At 38.5% G+C, this 20866-nt stretch overlaps 2 long non-coding RNA genes across 2 annotated transcripts; both read left to right on the top strand.

Moving 5' to 3' along the window:
• The first annotated feature begins 458 nt into the window (after positions 1 to 458).
• Positions 459 to 1920, top strand: LOC139193733 (uncharacterized). The gene is made up of 2 exons (XR_011578183.1): positions 459 to 758; positions 1522 to 1920. It is a non-coding gene; the product is annotated as an uncharacterized lncRNA (long non-coding RNA).
• A 9089-nt stretch (positions 1921 to 11009) lies between these two features.
• On the top strand, positions 11010 to 20494 carry LOC139193511 (uncharacterized). The gene is made up of 3 exons (XR_011577708.1): positions 11010 to 11261; positions 19138 to 19189; positions 20175 to 20494. It is a non-coding gene; the product is annotated as an uncharacterized lncRNA (long non-coding RNA).
• Positions 20495 to 20866: the final 372 nt, after the last annotated feature.

Genomic DNA, 20866 nt, shown 5'->3' with positions numbered 1-20866 from the left:
GAGTTTGGCATTGTTCATGCAACTTCTATATGTTGATTTTTAGGAGATTTCAAGATAATAGTGAGCCTTAGAACATCATCACAAAGCTCAGAGTAACATTTTGGAAGAAATTAGACATCGGGAAGCCCAGTTTCAAAGAATTGCAGAGGTAGCCGGAAGTTCGAAGCTTTTCCGACGTGATCCCGTAAGCATCGACACTTAAGACAGGTATAACATGATTCCTCACATCTCTAGCTTTCATTTGGTTCAAGTTTCGAAGAAAATGGATTAAAATCGAGTGAGAATAAGCGATTTGAAAAATTCCTAGTTTTCCGGCGACGGCGACGGTCGCATGAGTTCTGAGGTAGGGGATGAGGAATATTCCGTCAGTTTGGACGGAAGATGCTGACGCCGTTAGTTAAGTTTAACGGAAATAGTGGATTTTAACGGAATATTCCTGACGGCGTTAAGTGACGCCGTCAGTGTGCCAGGCACGTGGCCGGGCGTGAAGGCGCGTCTGGCCGTGCCTTGGCCGGCGCGTAAGGGGGCGTGCGGTATTGTTTTTGGAATCTAAAAATATGCGGATGTTCCTGAGGTTGTGTAGATTACATTGGTATATTCAACTACCAAAATTGAGCAATGTATGAGAAGTTATTACTGAGTTTTGTGTATGTGCGTTAAATTGACGTTTATTCAGTTACTTCGCATATAGGTGAGACCTATCTTAAGGACGAGCGTAGCCAGGGGCGACTGGGGGGTTACGACCCTTCCACATACCAGTGAGTGGGCTTTTGTTTTCAATGTATACATATATATATTGTTTATTTTCTCAGAAAAGTGATTTAAATGAATATTGTGAAATGAAATGTCATGCCAATTATAATTATATCAAGGTTATGCATATGTGTTTATATATTGTGATACGAGGGCCGCAGCGCTCAGGTAAGTTCAAGTAAGCTATGCATTACTTTATGTCGATTGAGATGAGATAAGAACTCTCTCACCTGCACCTCGGTGTTAGTGCTCTCGCCCATGGTTAGGGGCATAGCCTTCACGTGTATGTTCACCTCCCGCACCACACGCTCATCTTGGATCCAAGTCAGGTACATAGCCTGTCGTATAGACCACTATAAGTGGGTTCGACTTGTAGGTGACCCGCATTCATTGCACAGCTTCACGTGATTGTAGCACTAGAGCGTACAATTATTATACACCCAGCTTGTCGTATAGACCACTATAAGTGGGTTCGACTTGTGTGCAGGCATGATATGAGTTAGAGTTCAGTTGATGTGATAATTACATTTATCATTGCATATGATTGCGTACTTATATATTTGATTATTGTGGCATGGCATAGGCATATTCATATGTTGACAATGGATTTTGATGATGATGAACTGTGTTGAGATTTAATATATGTATATGCTATTTTCTGAGAAATTATACAGGTTTTACAGCGAGGGGTTAGAACTTTGATAAATGAAGTGATTTTGTAAAACCTTTGTTTTTGCCCACTCAACGTTTTGTTTTGCACCCCTCCAGGTTTTAGGTAGCTTTTGGTTGGTGGCTCACAAGGATTCAGCGGAGATTCTGACAGTCATCACTCATGTAGGACCCTCTTTGGGTGTCATCTATCTTAGGGTGCGTTTGTTGCGCCAGACTGTCTCGGACTGGACTAGCTGCCGGGACTAAGCTGGACTGGCTTAGACTGGACTAAGCTGGACTAACTTAGTGAAGAGTTTGGTGTAATGTCGGACTAAGAAGCAGGATAAGAAAAACAGTACTGTTCACCAGATTTGTGTTTGCTTAGACTAGGACTACAAATTTTTGCCATTGTGTAATAGAGTAATGCTACAAATCTCATGATATGGGTTAATTGGAGCATATTTTTGCCATGTATATTATGAATCTTAAAAAAAATTGACAATTGTTTTGTTTCTATTACCTGCTAATAGAATTGGGTTTAATTTGCAAATGTAGCTTGGTTTAAACTCTATCACCCAACAGAAGAAAAATAATAGTGCCCAATACATGCAACTTCAACAAATACAAGTACATAAGAAGATCTCCATAATTTAGAAAATCCTAGTTAACATTAGTTAACATTAGCCAAAATAGATCTCCATAATTTACAAAATGGCTAGTTAACATAAGCCAAAATACTAGTGCAAAGCTAAGTTATAAGCCATAATATAAGATTGTATGATTAATAAAATACATCCATGTTAACATTAGCCAAAATCCTCATCCGCTTGCGTTGTCGCTTAAAAGCCTTTGGACGAACACTTTCTTGAGTTTCGGTTTGATTGCCCTGAACACTCCCACATTTTTTGGTTTATCCAAAATAAGAGACAATGCATCAATTTGATCCATAGGAGAGAGACCCATTGCTTCAAGTTCATTAGCTATGTCAGTATGATCTGCAGTACCTTGAACTAAAGCTTCAGTTACCATTTGCATCCTCTTCCCACTTTCAACATAAAAATCTTTCAGTCCACTGATAATTGCCTCGGTTCCATCACTTGAACTTCCCACAGCTCTTTTCCTCTTTCTTTGGCTATTTTCAGATGGGGTACTTTGTTGGCTTTGTTGGTTCATTGAAGAAACAAAATTTTCACCTCCAATATCACTTTCACCAACATGATCATGACTTTGTTCCTCCACCATTTGAGCAGGGGTTTCGGCTACATTACCCGTAGCCCGATCTTTTCCAAATATATATGCAAATCTATCAAACAGTGGAAAAGGTTTGCTTCTCCATCCATCGGCTTCTTTATTTCTCTAAGATTATATCAACATAGCAAAACTAAAATTTAGCATGCATAATAAGTGAACGGTTAGTCAATGTGGGTCGTTCAACATGTCTATGTTTGCCACATAGCATCATCAACACAAGAATCGTACAAATGCAAATTGTCTCCAAATAAGACATCTCTAACAATCAATAAAAGCTTCCTTCGATCCATATCTATCCAAACAAAAAAAAAACAAAAAACAAATTAAGGACATTATATATGTAATATTTACTGTTATTAAGGGTGATGGAAATGAAGTGATTATGATACGAAATGAACTAGATCAAAGTAACTAGCGAAGTCACAATCCGAGGCATCAAATATACGGGTGGTGTTGGAAAAAAAAAGTTATCATTAACCCGAGGCAACAAATATACAGGTGGCGTTGAAAAAAAAAGTTATCATTAACCCGAGGCAACAAATATACAGGTGGCGTTGAAAAAAAAGAAGTTATCATTAACCCGAGGCATCATATTCAAAATGTTCTACTCTTATACATCTATAAACATGTGTCTAAGAACACTAGTATGAGGATTGCTATCATTGCTAGGCATTGCATGTGAAGAGGGAAATTAAAGGACACCTGTAATGCAGTAGCCTTAGCCTTAGCCTTCCGTTTATGCTCCTCTTCTCTGCAACCAACAACCACAAAAAATTGCAATTCAGCATCAACCCCACACAATACAAAACATTCACATTGTAATATCATGGTTATAAACCAAGTACACACACACACATTCATGGATAAATGTGCAAAATACACATACATACTCACACTCACACTCACACTAACACACACACACGGACATACACACTCTCACACACGGACATACACTCACACACACCCTGCATACATACATACACACACACACACACACACACACTGCATACATACATACACACACACACACACACACACATTGCATACATACATACACACACACACACACTCACACTGCATACACACACACACACTGCATACACACACACACACACACTGCATACATACACACACACACACACACTGCATACATACACACACACACAAACTGCATACATACACACACACACACACACTGCATACATACACACACACACACTGCATACATACACACACACACACAATGCATACATACACACACACACACACACACTGCATACATACACACACACACACGGCATACATACATACACACACACACTGCATACACACTCACACACATACTCACACGGACATAAACACTCTCACACACGGACATACACTCACACACACACTGCATACATACACACACACACACTGCATACATACACACACACACACTGCATACATACACACACACACACACACACACACACACTGCATACATACACACACACACACACACACACTGCATACACACTCACACACATACTCACACGGACACTCACACACATACTCACACGGACATACACACTCTCACACACGGACATACACTCACACACACCCTGCATACATACATACATACACACACACACACACACTGCATACATACATACACACACACACACACTGCATACATACACACACACTGCATACATACACACACACACACACACACACATAGCATACATACACACACACACACACACACACTGCATACATACACACACACACACACTGCATACATACACACACACACACACTGCATACATACACACACACACACGGCATACATACACACACACACACACTGGTCAGCTGCACACACTGCACTCACACGGACATACACACTCTCACACACGAACATACACTCACACACACACACTGCATACATACACACACACACACTGCATACATACACACACACACACTGCATACATACACACACACACACACTGCATACATACACACACACACACTGCATACATACACACACACACACACACTGCATACATACACACACACACACGGCATACTTACACACACGGCATACTTACACACACACACACACACTGCATACATACACACACACACACACTGCATACATACACACACACACACACTGCATACACACACACACACTGCATACACACTCACACACATACTCACACGGACATACACACTCTCACACACGGACATACACTCACACACACCCTGCATACATACATACATACACACACACACACACACACTGCATACATACATACATACACACACACACACACTGCATACATACACACACACACACACTGCATACATACACACACACACAGACTGCATACATACACACACACACACTGCATATATACATACACACACACACTGCATACATACACACACACACTGCATACATACACACACACACACTGCATACATACACACACACACGGCATACATACACACACACACACACTGGTCAGCTGCACACACTGCACTCACACGGACATACACACTCTCACACACTGACATACACTCACACACACCCTGCATACATACACACACACCCTGCATACATACACACACACACACACACTGCATACACACACACACTGCATACACACTCACACACATACTCACACGGACATACACACTCTCACACACGGAGATACACTCACACACATTCTGCATACATACATACATACACACACACACACTGCATACATACATACATACACACACACACTGCATACATACACACACACACACACACACACACACTGCATACATACACACACACACACACACACTGCATACATACACACACACACACACACACACACACACACAGAGTATACACACACAGATTACATACACACACATATTACACTTACACATACACAGATTACACACACACACACACACAGAGTATACACAAACAGAGATTACACGCACACAGAGAGTATACACACACACACAGACAAACCAGAGTACACACACACATAGTATACACACACACGCACACACACACAGACACACACAGAGATTACACACAGAGATTCTAATCTCAATTTGACCTAAAAATTGATTTTGAAGTTTACCAGAAAAGTTGAAATACGAAAACCCCAAATTCTAATCTCAATTTGAACTAAAAATATGAAAACCCCAAATTCTAATCTCAATTCGACGAAATCAATCGAAGATTTGAAGCTTACCAGACTGTCTCCGACCAAATGAGGGCTAGAAGACGCAGAGATGAGGGTGAGGAGGACAACGACGAGGAAGCAGGGCAAGGTCGACGACGAGCGACGAGCAGGACGAGGGACGTTGGGGATCCTCGCAGAGATGAGGACGAGCAGGACGTTGGGGATCCTCGCGATTTTCTCTCCGAGCTTACGAGTCCGCCCAAAATTGGGGTTCTTCGTTAAGAACTCGTAAGGAGGCGTGTAATCCGAGCGAGTCCCACCTAAGCCCATTAAAGCTAATCCGGTTGCACACCAAACACAGGACTATAGTCTAGTCCAGTCCAAGCCTTGCTAATCCTGTCAAACAAACGTGCCCTTAGTACCTTATGCTTGACTGTACTTAGGCTAGTTAAGCTCTGATTATGTATCACACTCTATTTCTGCACTTAAACCTTCCTTAATGCTCTGTAGTACTTATTTGTTTTAAATTACTCATACTTTCTTACCTCAAATCGCTTCCGCACAACACTTATAGTTACGTCACCCTCACGTGACGGCCAGCATGCCTAGACTTCAGTCGAGGTGTGTCAGCTTGGTATCAGAGCCTAGGTTTAGCAATCCTGCATATTTTGTGAGTGATCTAATCATTGTGATGTCTTCTGTCAGAATCATGCTGCCTTATAGAGATCCACGTCCTTCAGCTGAACCTAGTTTCCCCGACGTTACTCAGTTAGGGGAAGCTATAGCTTAGGCTATTCAGGCTTCACTTCGCCCTCCCCAGAATACTCCATTAGAGTCAGTGTACAGTCTGAAGTTGCCTGCTTTTAAGGGTAATGAAGGGCCTGAAGTTTGTGAACGTTGGTTAGAACATGTGGAGAATACCTACCGGGTTATGCAAAGTCAGGGTAACCTCCCAGCTGATAAGTGGGTCGAGACCGCTACCTGGTTTATGGATAGAGAGCCTGCATCCTGGTGGAGTCAGGAGATTTATGGATGGACGCCTGAGGAAAAGATGGATTGGAAGAATTTCAGGAAGTCGTTCTACAAGAGATTCATTCCTCCGGCATATTTGGATCAGAAAAAACAGGAGTTTACTAGTTTAAAGCAGGGGAAAATGACTGCTAACGAGTACTACAGGAAGTTTACGGATTTGTCTCGTTATGATGAGGAGACTGCTGCCAATCCAGCCGAGATGCTATGCCGCTTTAAGATGGGAATTAAGAAGAAATGGCGTACCATGGCTGCTATCACTCCTTGTGAGACTTACCAAGACTTTTATGAGATTTTGCTGAGGGTTGAGGAATCTGAAAACATGCCCAGTGACAGTGAAGAAGAGGAGAAGAATGGTAATCAAGGGAAGAATGAGGAAGGAAAAGGTCAATTTTCTTACGGACCTCGTAAGACTCAGAGCTTCAAGAAGAGTGGAACCAGTTCTAGTTCTTCCAGTGGAGGTTTCAGTGCCACAGGTCAGAAGATAGGAGGTAGGCTTACTGGCGGCCAGAGGTTTCAAAGACAGAGGGATTTTAGTGGCCCATGTGGTTCAATTAGAAAAGAAAAGAAAAGAAAAAAAAAGAAAAAAGAAAGAAAAGAGATTAGAACCTACCATATGGTAGCAAGAGAAGAGAAGGGGAAAAAGAAAAGTTGCGGAAGTGAAAGGAGGGGGGCTGACCAACGGGAAAAAAGAACAAGGAGGAAAATGAGGATGAGTGAAAACCACCTTACTCGAATCCCGGTTTTCGACCCATGCTCAACCCGGGTCCTGTGATTTTTTCGACGCCTTTTTAGGTGGTTTTCCCTTCTATTGCCCATCTTCAATTTCCGCTCCAAATTCGAGAGTTAATGACCTCTATTTCGTGTGACTTGGCACCGACGGCGTTGCGAGGTGCACGGTCGGTGGTCCCCTATTTCTTCGTGTTCCGACCCCCAACACCACCACCAAAACCCTTATCTGATCCCAAGAACAAAGCCCAAACCACCTTCGAGGCGGTGGAACATCGGTGACGGCAAATCGACGAACACTCATTCTTAGGGTTTCTGGTGGGTTCGTGGCGATTTGAGGCTTTTCACGGCCAAATTGGCCTTGATCACAGGCATGAAACTTGTTCCACTCATTGAGATCTACAATTCTGTAAATTTTGGTAATTTTTGGAATTAGCTGATTTTTCCGGCGAGTTGGGGCAGCCGGCCGCCTCGTGTGATGGCGCTTGTTGGCGGCGAGTGGGCTGAGACTCCACCTGACCTTTCTAGCTTAATTTTGATCCCCTGATTCCATATGTGACGTTCGATTGACGAAATCCCATGGTTTGAACATAGTTTTGATAAAGGCTAGCACTTGATCATTATATGCATCAACGATTCGACCGTTGGATCGTCACCAAACTTTAATATGTTATTATACGTAATATTTGAGGACCTTAAGAACTTACAGATTAGGAATCTGAAGTACGGATCTTTCCGAATTGGATTTCTAAGTTTGTAAAATCAAGCGTCGATCATCATCTAATTCTAACAATTGACAGAGATCTGGCCGTTGGATCTTTCCAAAATTTTAGAATATTGTTCTAAAGGATAAATGAGACCCTTGGGAAGTTACGGATCGGAAATCCATGGACGGATGTTCCAGATTGACTTGTATAGGGTTATGGACCCTACCTTTGACAAAGACTTGACTTTCAGTCAATATGCTACAAATTGATCTTAAATGTTAAAATCAGTATTACTAAAGACTATGTATGGCTTAGTGGGCCTATATTGGTTAGTGAGTTATCCCAGATAATATATACATTGGTTTACGTGTTCATGTTGTGTATATATATGTGTTTATTTATCTTCTTAATAATGTAAATGATAAGTATGATGAATGTTATGACAATGTGATACTAGAATCCTATTAGATGTATTCTATAGAACTTATATGCTTGTGTAACATATTAGTTGGTGGCCATGAAAAGTTGATGGTGTAGGTGACTATGTTGTAACTCATATGGGTTGAGGTATGGGTAGGTTGTGTGTTGTATTTACGGCACCATGTAGCAATGGTACATGGATGGTCTTTCTTGGTATATCTGTAAGGGTGGACCATACATATTTCATGGATTATCATGCTTGGTATATCCATGATGGGTGATCACTGCCTGCACGATTAGACTATGCATATGGTTCTGCTTGGTATATTTGATATGGGGGACCATACGCATTCTAGGAGTGATCATGCTTGGTATATTCGCGATGGGTGAACACTGTCTACGTCATTAGACTATGCATATGGTTCTGCTTGTTATATCTGTGATGGGGGACCACACGTATTCTAGGAGTGATCATGCTTGGTATATCCACGATGGGTGATCACTACCTAGAGTTAGGATGTGGTCCTACTTGGTATATCCGCGATGGGGGCACCATATGTATTCAGTGGTGATCATGCTTGGTATATCCGCGATGGGTGATCACTGCCTGCATGATAAGATTATGCCTATGGTTCTGCACGGTATATTCTCGATGGGGGATCATACGCATTCTTGGGGTGATAAGGATTAGTTGTACTTAGTACATTTGAAATAGGTGACCATAATTTAGTTGGATTCTGTTGAGTGGTCTAGAATCCTTACTCTTGCTCACTTCCATAAAGTTAGTCCGGCCCCTAGATTCGAGTGAATAGGAATTGTTCACAATAGACATTGTGTTTATAAATTGGATTTATCATGTTATTACTTGGAATCCAGGCAGGGAATTATGTTGAATTCCTTTATTAAATTTCATGAATTGATATGTGATCTTGTTGATTGATTAACGTAGTTAAATGTTAATATTGTGCATCTGTGATTCATGGAATTGATTAATTGAAGTGATTGTGGAATGATGTTGGATATAATTGTTATTATTACGATCAGATTAGTTGACCATTGTGACTAGAGAATAATATTGTGCTTTGTTGATTCTTTAATATGTTACATGTTATGAATTGTGATTTTATGTAGGAAACATGATGATTTATGTGATGGATGAAGTGGAAATGTTGATTGTCATGTACGATTGTTATGTAACTCTGAACCTAGTAATTTCATGCTTGTTAAGTTCTAATAATTGATTGATGAGTGCAATGAGTTTCTACTTAAATGTACTGTGATAAAAGTCAAGTGTATTGTTTGGTGAACTACGAATGGTTTGATCTTTATTTAGGATACGTAGGCAGTCTAACGAGGAGGTTAAATGCAGCCATAAAACATACGAAAAATTACTACGAATTTGGGACTTGAGTTGTACTTTGTTCATAGCCCGAAGGCAAGGTACAATAGATATACGAGTACTTGGTGTTGTTGCGTGTCGATTCTGAACGTATGTCGGGATCGGGGCGTGACACGTAGAGTCTGCAAGAGGTTAGGTCGGAAAGGGATAGCTCGCGATGAGGTTGTTAGGATGGTTTTAGGGGAGAGATTCTTTTGTGTAATCATTTTATCACATGGTAATCATTGATTAGATGTTTTTTTTTTTGTCAATATCATTTATTAGGCGTTGAATACATGTTGTGAAATCCCATCCTCGGTATTTCACTATTCATTACGTATCTCGTATTTTAAATTCGTATTTCGCGATTACATTATCTTTATTAGTTAATTTTAATTTCGTAAATTTTAAGTTTATTAATTGGTTGGTTATTGAGTTGGAAGTTTCATATTCAATCTTTATCTTTCGTTGACCTTTCAAAGTTATAACTAGTGTTTTTAAATAGCTCTCGAACCCACGAACGCATAGGTGAAAGCCGTTTGCGAGTCTGAATTATAACAGTATAGTTACAGACGTTTGAAGTTGTGATACTATAGATTGTGGGAATTATTTTACTTTCCACTTATGGGTAAAAGGCCCAAACACTTTTTGGGATTAAAGGACCGGCTATTATAAGTGGAAATGGGCAAAATTAGATGGGAAAAAAGGTTTAGGCAGCAGCCAATAAAAAGGGGGGAAAGAAAAGGGGATTTTTCCCCTTCCATTTGGCTACTGTGCACCACAACACCACATATTCAACCGATCCAAATTCAGCCATCTTCCACCATATTTTTAGGTAATCTTCAACCATCCCTCACCTGCCACATCTTCCACCACCTTCCATCTTCCATCTCCACCAAAAATCAAGGGTTTTTAAGGCCTAATTCGGGTAGAACTCCACAGGAGCATCCGGGGGTTCTCGACGACGAATCGTCGTTCCGGAGAGTATCACCATTCACCATCACCCTTAATCAACTTCCCTTGGATCCAAGAACAAGACCCAATTGGTGGTTGCGGCGTTGGAACATCAAGGAAGCCGAATTGAAGAACACCCACCTTAGGGTTTTCGACGGGTACGAGCCAATTTGGGGGCCTTCCCGGCCAAATTGGACTTGGCCACAGGTATAAAGTTTACTCTACTTGTTGAGATCTTTATTCCTGTAAACTTTGAGAATTTTTGGAAAAAAGTTGAATTTCCCTATGTGTGACATCCAATATGAAATGTTGATGGTTGACATTATGTATGTATTGCCTTATTTGAAAATTACCCATTTATCATGTTGCATTTGTTGCTTTAAAGTTAGTGAATGCATTAATGTAAAGTTAATGATGGCGAATCGACAATTATATTGTCTCATAATGTGAAATTGTTGCTTTTCATATTTGGTACAATTTTGCTAGAGTTGTTAGTATACATTTAGTCAGACGTGGTCCAAATTTTACCTTTGTGTTGACAGTGAATAGCCATTGTTGATGAACATATTAATTCCATCTCATTGGTTTAACATTATCAGATCTTTCTGCATATGTCTGAAGTTGAACGAATCCTTATATGATTGTATAAATTAATGAAGGGATGAATTTGTTTCCTTATTTACCGTATACATATATCTATGTATACATATTCAAGGGAACTTATTTATATCCCTGAAAATATATATGCACCAACTGCCAAGGCTTTTATATACAGATACATCTATATTTGTAAGTAGCATCTTCACTTATTTACTCTAAGTGTTTTCATTCAACTATTACATTTATTTTGATCATGCTAATTCAAATTAACCAAAATAGTACTTGGATCTCATAGTGTTATTAGTAGTCTCAAGTAATCTAATTAAGACTAGAGTTGAAAGTGATGCATTTAGTAATTGCATTTACTTGAGAGTAGGAGTTGATCGAGGTGATGGATGCTTGTAGTAATAATTTGAAACAATGCTTTGGAACCTAGATGGGAAATACAGAAATGGATGGTGTATCTACTCATGTTGTAAATCATAAATGTGGAGGTAGGAGGTAGGTTGTGTTGGTTTGATAGCACCATGTAGCATTGGTATATCGATGACCTTGCTTGGTTAATCCGCGTCAGAAGGTATCACTAATGGTCCTGCTTGGTTAATCCGCATTGGGGGACCATACTATATATGGATCCATGATTGTGACTGCATCGCAACTTCAGCTGCTTCAATCTCCGGTTATGGCTCTCATTTCATCCATTTCTACATCGGTTAATGTCAAACTTGACGATTCGAACTACCTCAATTGGCATTTTCAAGTGCAGCTTTTGCTTGAAAGCAATGGAATCATGGGGTATGTTGATGGTACTACTCCCTGTCCATCCCAATATGCATTGATCTTAGGCGAATCTGGTATCAATTCCTCTATTACTTCTTCTTCTGCTCAGACTGATGAATATATAGTATGGAAAATGCATGATAAAGCCATTATGCAATTGATTACTACAACATTATCTCCTATTGCTATGTCTTGTGCTATTGGTAGCACTAGCTCCAAAGATCTGTGGATTAGGCTAAAGGAACAATTTTCCACTGTATCTAGGACTAGCATTTTTTAGATGAAATCTAATTTGCAAACCATTAAAAGGGGATCTGATTCAGTATCTCAATATCTTCATCACATTAAATAAGCTAGGGACTATTTATCTGCTGCTGGAGTGTATTTTGCTGACGAAGACATTGTAATCCTTGCATTGAATAGGCTACCAACTGAGTATAACACTTTCATGTGTGTCATAAGGGGGCGTGAAATTTTGATTTCACTGAAAGATTTCAGATCCCAGTTACTTGTCGAAGAAGCTATTGTTGAGAATTCAATCACTACTCCGTTCATGACAGCTATGGTTGCTAACACATGTCCATCCGATTCTAAAGGGCCTAATTTTCAGACTCAGGGTTTTTCTAATACTCATGGTCAATCTCACTTTACTACTAGAGGCTTTAAATCCTATAATAGGAATAAGAACAAGGGTAAAAGAAGATTCAATCAAGGCTCTTGATTTTATAATTCTAGGCCAATGTTCTCTACTCAGGCACATGTGATTCCCAACTCTACTCCTGGAGTTCTTGGTTAGCCACCTAGTCAACAGTATGGCAATCCTTCTGCACCTATGATTCAAGTCTGCCAATTATGTAATTCTGAGGGCCATACTGCTCCATTTTGTGGTTCTCTTTCACCTGAGAGAAACAAGTGTCATATTTGTGGTAAAAACAATCATACTACCTGGTATTGCTTCTATAATGACAAGGGTCCAAATTATATTGGGATGAACACCAATGCATCTTCTTCTTAGCAGCCCTTTTATCACATGTCACCACAGAATGTTAATTACTCTTCTTATCAGGCTTCTCCTCAGCAATCTTCATTCGTACCTTCCCAGTTTTAATCCCAGCAGCCTCATATGCAAGCAATGCACACAATGGTTAATTCTACATCTCAGTCATCAGGATCTCAAGTTACTCCTCAAGAGTGGATCACTAATTCAGGTCCTACCAATCACATGACAGCTGATTTGATGAACCTGTTCCTAGCATCACCATATCCAACAAATGAAACAATTCAAACTACAAACGGTGAATGTTTGGCAGTATCTCATGTTGGTTATTCTACTATAAACACATCAGTTTCTCTAATCAAATTGAACTTTGTGCTCTATGTTCCTCAGTTAACTCAGAATCTTTTGTCAGTACATCGAATTTGCCTTTACAACAATTGTTGGCTTATATTTGATGCTTTTTGCTTCTGGATTCAGGACAAAGCCACAGGGAGGATCCTCTACAAAGGGTTGTGCAGTAATAGGCTATATCTCATTCACTCCCTCACAACTTCAAATTCTCAGCAAAACCATCTAGCTAAGACACTTCTTGGACGACTTGTTCAGTCTAATCTGTGGCACCATAGGTTAGGTCATCCCACAAATAATGTTGTCTCTCTGATGTTGAACAAAGCTAACGTACATTTCACAAAAACACCATTACCTGTATTGTGTCATACATGTCCAGAAGGGAAATTTAGTAAACTACCATTTCCAAATCATGCCAATAAGTCTATAATTCCTTTTGAGACTATTCATACTGATCTGTGGGGTCTTGCACCATGTGTATCAGTTGATAGTTATAGATATTACACCATCTTTGTAGATGAATGTACCAGACATTACTGGATTTTCCCATTAATAAATAAATTAGATTTGTTTTCTACATTTATTGCTTTTCATTCCTTTGTTGTCACTCAATTTTCTGCAACAATTAAGATCCTTCAATCTGATGGGGGGGAGTATATCAGCAACAAATTAAAGACTTTTCTCATTGAAAATGGCATTTCACATCACCTATCTTGTCCATACACCCCCGAACAAAATGTAGCTGAGAGAAAGCATAGACATATTATTGAAACCATTATTACCTTGTCACAAACAGCTAAGTTGCCATCTCAATTTTGGTCACATGCTTGTCAAACAGCAACCTATCTAATCAATCGAATGCCCACTGCTATTCTTAATAACAAATCTCCATTTGAATTGTTATTTGGGACATGTCCAATCCTTACTCACCTTAGAATATTTGGGTGTGCTTATTTTCCACTACTCAAGTCATATAATAGCACCAAGTTACAGGCCAAAACTACTAAGTGCGTGTTTATTGGGTATGCCACAAAGTATAAGGGATATTTGTGCTATCATGTGCCTACTAAGAGGGTGGTTGCCTCTAGGCATGTAATTTTTTATGAACAAAATTTTCCCTACACAGAATTATTGGCTACACAGTCAAACACTCATACATCCCCAAGCATACATAATAGATTTACTTGTCCTGTGCCTATGGTTACTTCAGATAATATGATTGTCTCACCTATACATGGTTCATCTCATCACACTTCTAGTAATTCCATACCCACAACCACAAATACACCAGCATCAGTTTCAGTCTCAACTCCATAACTTGTTTCTTCATTTATATCCACAAGTTCTCAGTTCATTACTGCCACAATACAAGCTTCACCTCAGATCCATGTGGCATTTGAAATAAGTCCTACTTCTGAATCTGAAGCACATGGTGTTAATCCTAATACTTTGCAAGTTGTTCTGCCTATTCCTCAATTCAATTTGCAACCTATGCAAACTAGGAGCAAGAATGGGATTATTAAAAAGAATGATCTTTTAGCCAGTATTCAAGATTTTGTGGAAACCGATCTATCTTTAATTGAACCAGCAAGTTATAAGTCTGCAATTAAAACTCATATGTGGTTAGCAGCTATGAAAGATGAAATCAATGCATTACATACTCAAGGGACTTGGAGCTTAGTCTCATTACCTGCAAACAAAAACTTGGTAGGCTGCAAATGGATTTTTAAGATCAAGAAACACTCTGATGGGTCTATTGCTAGACACAAAGCAAGGCTAGTTGCTAATGGTTTCAGTCAAGAACCAGGATTGGATAATGGATAGACTTTCAGCCCTGTGGTTAAACCTACTACAGTAAAGATAGTTCTTGCTCTTGCTGCACATTTCAATTGGTCACTTAGACAGTTAGATGTCAAAAATACATTTTTGCATGGCATCATTTAAGAGGAGGTATATATGTCTTAACCCCCTGGTTTTGAAGACCCAAATCAGCCTCATCTAGTATGCAAGCTGTATAAGTCTCTTTATGGTTTAAAGCAAGCTCTTAGGACCTGGAATGAAAGGTTCACTTAATTTCTTCCTTCTTTGGTATTTCTCAATACATACTCTGATTCATCATTATTTGTCAAGTCTGTTGGCAATGAAATTGTGGTTTTGTTACTATATGTGGATGATATAATCATCATTGGAAATGCTTCTGATACGATCACACAGGTTATTAATGCCCTAACTATTGAGTTTGATATCAAGGATTTGGGGCCATTACACTATTTTTTGGGCATATAGATCACCAACAATACAAATGGTTTTTTTTTGTCTCAAACCAAATATGTTCAGGATCTGTTGGTTAAATCTGAAATGCTTGATGCTAAACCATGTGATACACCATGTTTACCATACAACAGACTACTCAAAGAAGATAGAGAACCTTATTCCAATCCTGGTTTGTATAGAAGTATTGTAGGGGTTTTACAATACTTAACTTTTACAAGGCCAGATATTGCCTTTTCTGTACATCAAGTCTGTCAGTTTATGCAGAATCCAATGATGTCAGATTTCACTGCAGTTAAACGCATCTTACGATATCTTAAGGAAACAATGTAGTTTGGAATATCCTACACTAGAGGAGATTTATAGTTAAAGGCTTTTAGTGATGCAGATTGGGCAGGGGATCCTAATGATAGGAGGTCAACCACTGGGTTGGTGGTGTTCTTGGGTAACAATCCAATTTCGTGGTCTCTAAGAAGCAACAAATAGTTTTCAGATCTTCAACAGAAGCTAAATATCGAGGCTTATCATTCACCTCTGCTGAGTTAGATTGGATCAAACAATTATTGGTTTTTTTGCACATACCACTACCTAATGTTCCTATACTGTTTTATGATAATCTATCATCCACTGCATTGTCTTTTAATCCCGTTCAACATCAAAAGACTAAGCACATAGAAATAAATGTGCATTTTTTCAAAGAGAGAGTAGCAAAGAAACAACTCTCAGTGCAGTTTGTGTCTTCACATGAACAATTTGCTGATATCCTTACAAAAGGATTGAGTGGTCCTCTTTTCAGAACTCACTGCTACAATCTTATGCTTGGATCATCACATCATAAGCTTGAGGGGGGATGTTAGAGTATAGTGTTTAAGATTGAGATACTTGTCATAACATATTATATCAGTTAGTTACTCTCTAGCTTGTATCAGACTATATAAGCCTATATAAGTCTAACTTCATGTAATTTCTTGTGAATGAAGAAATATACAGATTGTTCTTCTTCTCTTTCTAACTCTCTCTCTAGAAAATCTATCTTCTGTTCTTATTTCAATATACAAGAATACAGTATATAGTTGATCAGGTGATATAGCTTAACATGAGTGACTCTGCTTGGTTAATCCGCGTTGGTGGCTTGATTATGATTTCATAAAGCATGATTCTATATTTGATGTTTATAGATTGTGATCGATGGTCAGTTTTTATTGGATATCACATACTTGTATTATTGTTACTCATTTGAGCCTCGCAGCTTATCCGAGTTCTGATTTGCCCAGTGCACCATTCCCATGATGTAGGCACTAATTATACATGTGATAAGTATGGGCAGGTTACGAGAAACCGCTTGAGATTCTGGTTCTGTTGAGTAGTCCAGAACCCGATGTTGTTGATTCCGTTGAGTGATGGTCCGGAATCGTATCATTTCGGATTCCGTTGAGTGATGGTCTGGAATCCCATCCCTTCTACTCCACGATTTCGTTGAGTGATGGTCCGGAATCGTATCCTTTCGGATTCCGTTGAGTGATGGTCCGAAATTCCTTATACTCAGCGATTCCGTTGACTGATGAACCGGAATCCTTGCTACTCTGCAATTCTGTTGAGTGATGGTCCGGAATCGTATCCTGAGTTGGATATTGTCGAGCGGTCTGAAATCCCATTCTTCAGAGAAGTAGGTTTGGCTTAACTATGCCACTCTAGTCTTCGTTTTAGTATATTTGTGAATAATGGTTTTGAGAATATTGTGAATTGAATTAGAAAAGCAGTTGTACGTCTGTGTGACTCTTTCGAGATTTTCTACGATTCGATTATGGTTTCATAATTTATGAATTTAGAAGATATGGGAATGATTGTTATTATTTTGACCAGAGTAATTAATTAATGTGGCTAGAGAATGGTTTTGTGCTTCGTCAGTTCTTAAATATGATGTATGTTGTGAATTGAGATATCATGTTGAGATATAATGATTTATATGAAGGGTGGAAGGGAAATCTTGATTTTTCATGTGGGTTGTTATGTAACCTTGAGTCTAGGAATTTTATGCTTGTCAAGTTCTAATAATTGATTACAAAATGTTATGTATTCCTGTTAGAATGCACTGGAATAAATGTCTAAATTAGTGAATAATGAACTACGAATGGCTTTATCCCTATTTAGGGTACGTAGACAATCTAACAAGGATGTTAGATGCAGCCATAAAATCTACGAAGAATTATTGCGCAGTTGGAACTTAAGTTGTATTTTGCCATTTCCAGGAGACTGGGGGTATGTTAGAGATACGGGTATTTGTTGACGTCACGTGTCGATCCTATACGTATGTCGGGATCAGGGTGTGACACATGTTAAGTGTATTTTTTCAACTGTTTGGATGGTCCTTTTATAATATAGGTGAACCTTAATTAAATAGATGTGTTTGTATATTGTGTTTTGTTCAGGTGGATGAAACAAATGAACAGAAGTAGTAGTTTGTTTTTTTTTTCTTTTCTGTTATGCTTTGTCACTTTGTTATCAAACCACTTTAATAGTTTGTTCTCACCATGTCAAAAATTAACAAATTTTTGTTAATATATAATCCTTTTCCAAAATGGTGGGTGGAATAAGCAAACGACTATGGAAGAACAAAGAATGAACTTTGAGTGGCCAAATAGTTATAAACATTGTGAGGAAATAAAAGTTTAGTATCTTTTTATTATCAGCACGACAGTTTAGTTATATTGCTCTTTAGTTATAAGCGTAAGGTTTCATATTTGATTCATTTGATTGATCTTTTTAATGTTTATCTTAAATCTATCGGTTAACAAACAAATAATTAATTATGTGTTCAAAATAGATTAGAAGAAGTGTGTGTATAAATTGGTAATAGTCAATTCCTCTGAAGAGAAAAGACGAAAATGATGACCATTGCTCCAACTAATCAAGGCTGAGATTATCACTTCTCATAAATCTGATCTGTCTCGAAATGCATTTTTATTTCATTTTTAAAGTTATAATATTAAGAAATTAACTGTTCTTCAATGGTATTATCGCTTCCATAACATTTTTTTAACTCTTATATAACTATTGTTGCTAATTACAACAAACTCAACTTTTCAGGTGTTAAACAAACTCAGACAATGAACAAAGACTATTCAGATTCTCAACCCAAGTAAGGGCTCAATTCCACTCACTCTTTATTTCTTGATACTTTTGTTTTTGTTAATCGATATTATGCTACTACGAAGTTTTAAACTTACTAATTATACTCAATTTATTTTTTATAATTTTTTATCCGTAATTATCTATATGCTTTCTCATCCCGCAGCAACGCGGGCAGCACATCCTAGTGAACACTTATTTGCCACACCAAAATTACTTGTGCTGTTACAATTTATAGAAAACACAAATTAAAATAATAAAAAAAAATAATTTAAATCTCAGCATTTTTTGGGAGGTGCCGATTCACTTTTGCAAAGGGTCCCCAAAATATGAGGGTCGGCCCTGCCTTCGTTGAATAACAGCTGAAAGGTGAGTTGAGTTGGAAGTTATAAATTCAAAATATAAACACACATATTATGATTTCTTCTCTTATTCTTAACATTTATATAGAGTAGTGTTGTGTTTTTTTTAGTCAATAATTAGGTGGGGTTCTGAGAGAAAAAGAGGGTCTCGAATTTGAATGAGGAGGGCCATAAGGGTGGTTAATTTCCCCTATTGCACTAATCCTTCTCATGGTGTTATTAGAACTTAGACCTACTTGTTGGCTGAAGATTTTTTGGACGTTTTAGCAAGGTCAACCGTGAAGATAGCTGGATAAGGTGATCGCCTAGGGTCTCTGATCCCAGGGGGCCCCAAATTTTTTTCATAAAGCCTGTATCTAACATATAAATATATACAAGTCACATATCAAGAATTTGTTGCTGGTGCAGAGGAAATGGGGAGCCCTTCTTACCTTAAGAGAGTGTGTTAATGTGTGTTCGATACTCGATGGTAATGCATTATTAAAAAATATTCAAAAAAAAAAAACACAAATGAATCCCACTATAAACCACCCATTACGACTCGGGATCTATAATCTCAGGACGTGCATGTGATTTTCATTAAGAATGTCTTAAAATAGAAGATGAACAATGATGTCACCGGGTTGACTACAGGTCGTCGAGGGTGGCTAGAATCCGTCATTGGATGACCACAGGTGGTCTGAGATAGAGAGATCTTGTGGAAAAAATCACACGGAGGCGCTGAGGTGGACGGAGAAATTGAGGAATGAGGAATGACATATCAAAATGATGTCATTTCGATCTCTCCTGGGTTTGGACATCGGCTCTACTCGATGAATCGTAAAATTTTATTTTGTGAAATTATGTTACTACCTTTAATTTTTTTGTTGTAATAGAAGACTAAATAGTCTTTTTACCTTATTTTGATTGACAATGAAAGTCCTACAAATATGTAGTTTGGATAATATAATGGTGAATAATGATTTGAGTAGAATATATAATTTGGTAATCGAAAATTAGGGTACATGCTCACTCGTGAGTATTTCATGCAATCAAGTTAAGAAAAAATTGACATTTAAACCGTATTTTAGACGATTTTTTTTTTAAAGAACCTTGATTGCGATGATATATGGTTATATTAATTCCTATTTCGGTAGGGTTATATCAATATATATAGAGTTATATCAATTCCTATTCAGATAGAAGTCATATACTAATTAGAAATTACATTTCTATAATACAAACAATAATTCCAAAGAAGGTTACAGATTAATTAACTTTGAATTAACACATCCCAGCCTACCTACATGTTATCAGTGGGTATATATATGAATTCTGCTCACGGA

Source organism: Malus domestica, chromosome 17 (assembly GCF_042453785.1).
Source record: "Malus domestica chromosome 17, GDT2T_hap1".
Taxonomy (NCBI): domain Eukaryota; kingdom Viridiplantae; phylum Streptophyta; class Magnoliopsida; order Rosales; family Rosaceae; genus Malus; species Malus domestica.
The sequence above is the reverse complement of the archived record's forward strand: the minus strand, read 5'-3'. Positions and strand labels throughout refer to the sequence as shown.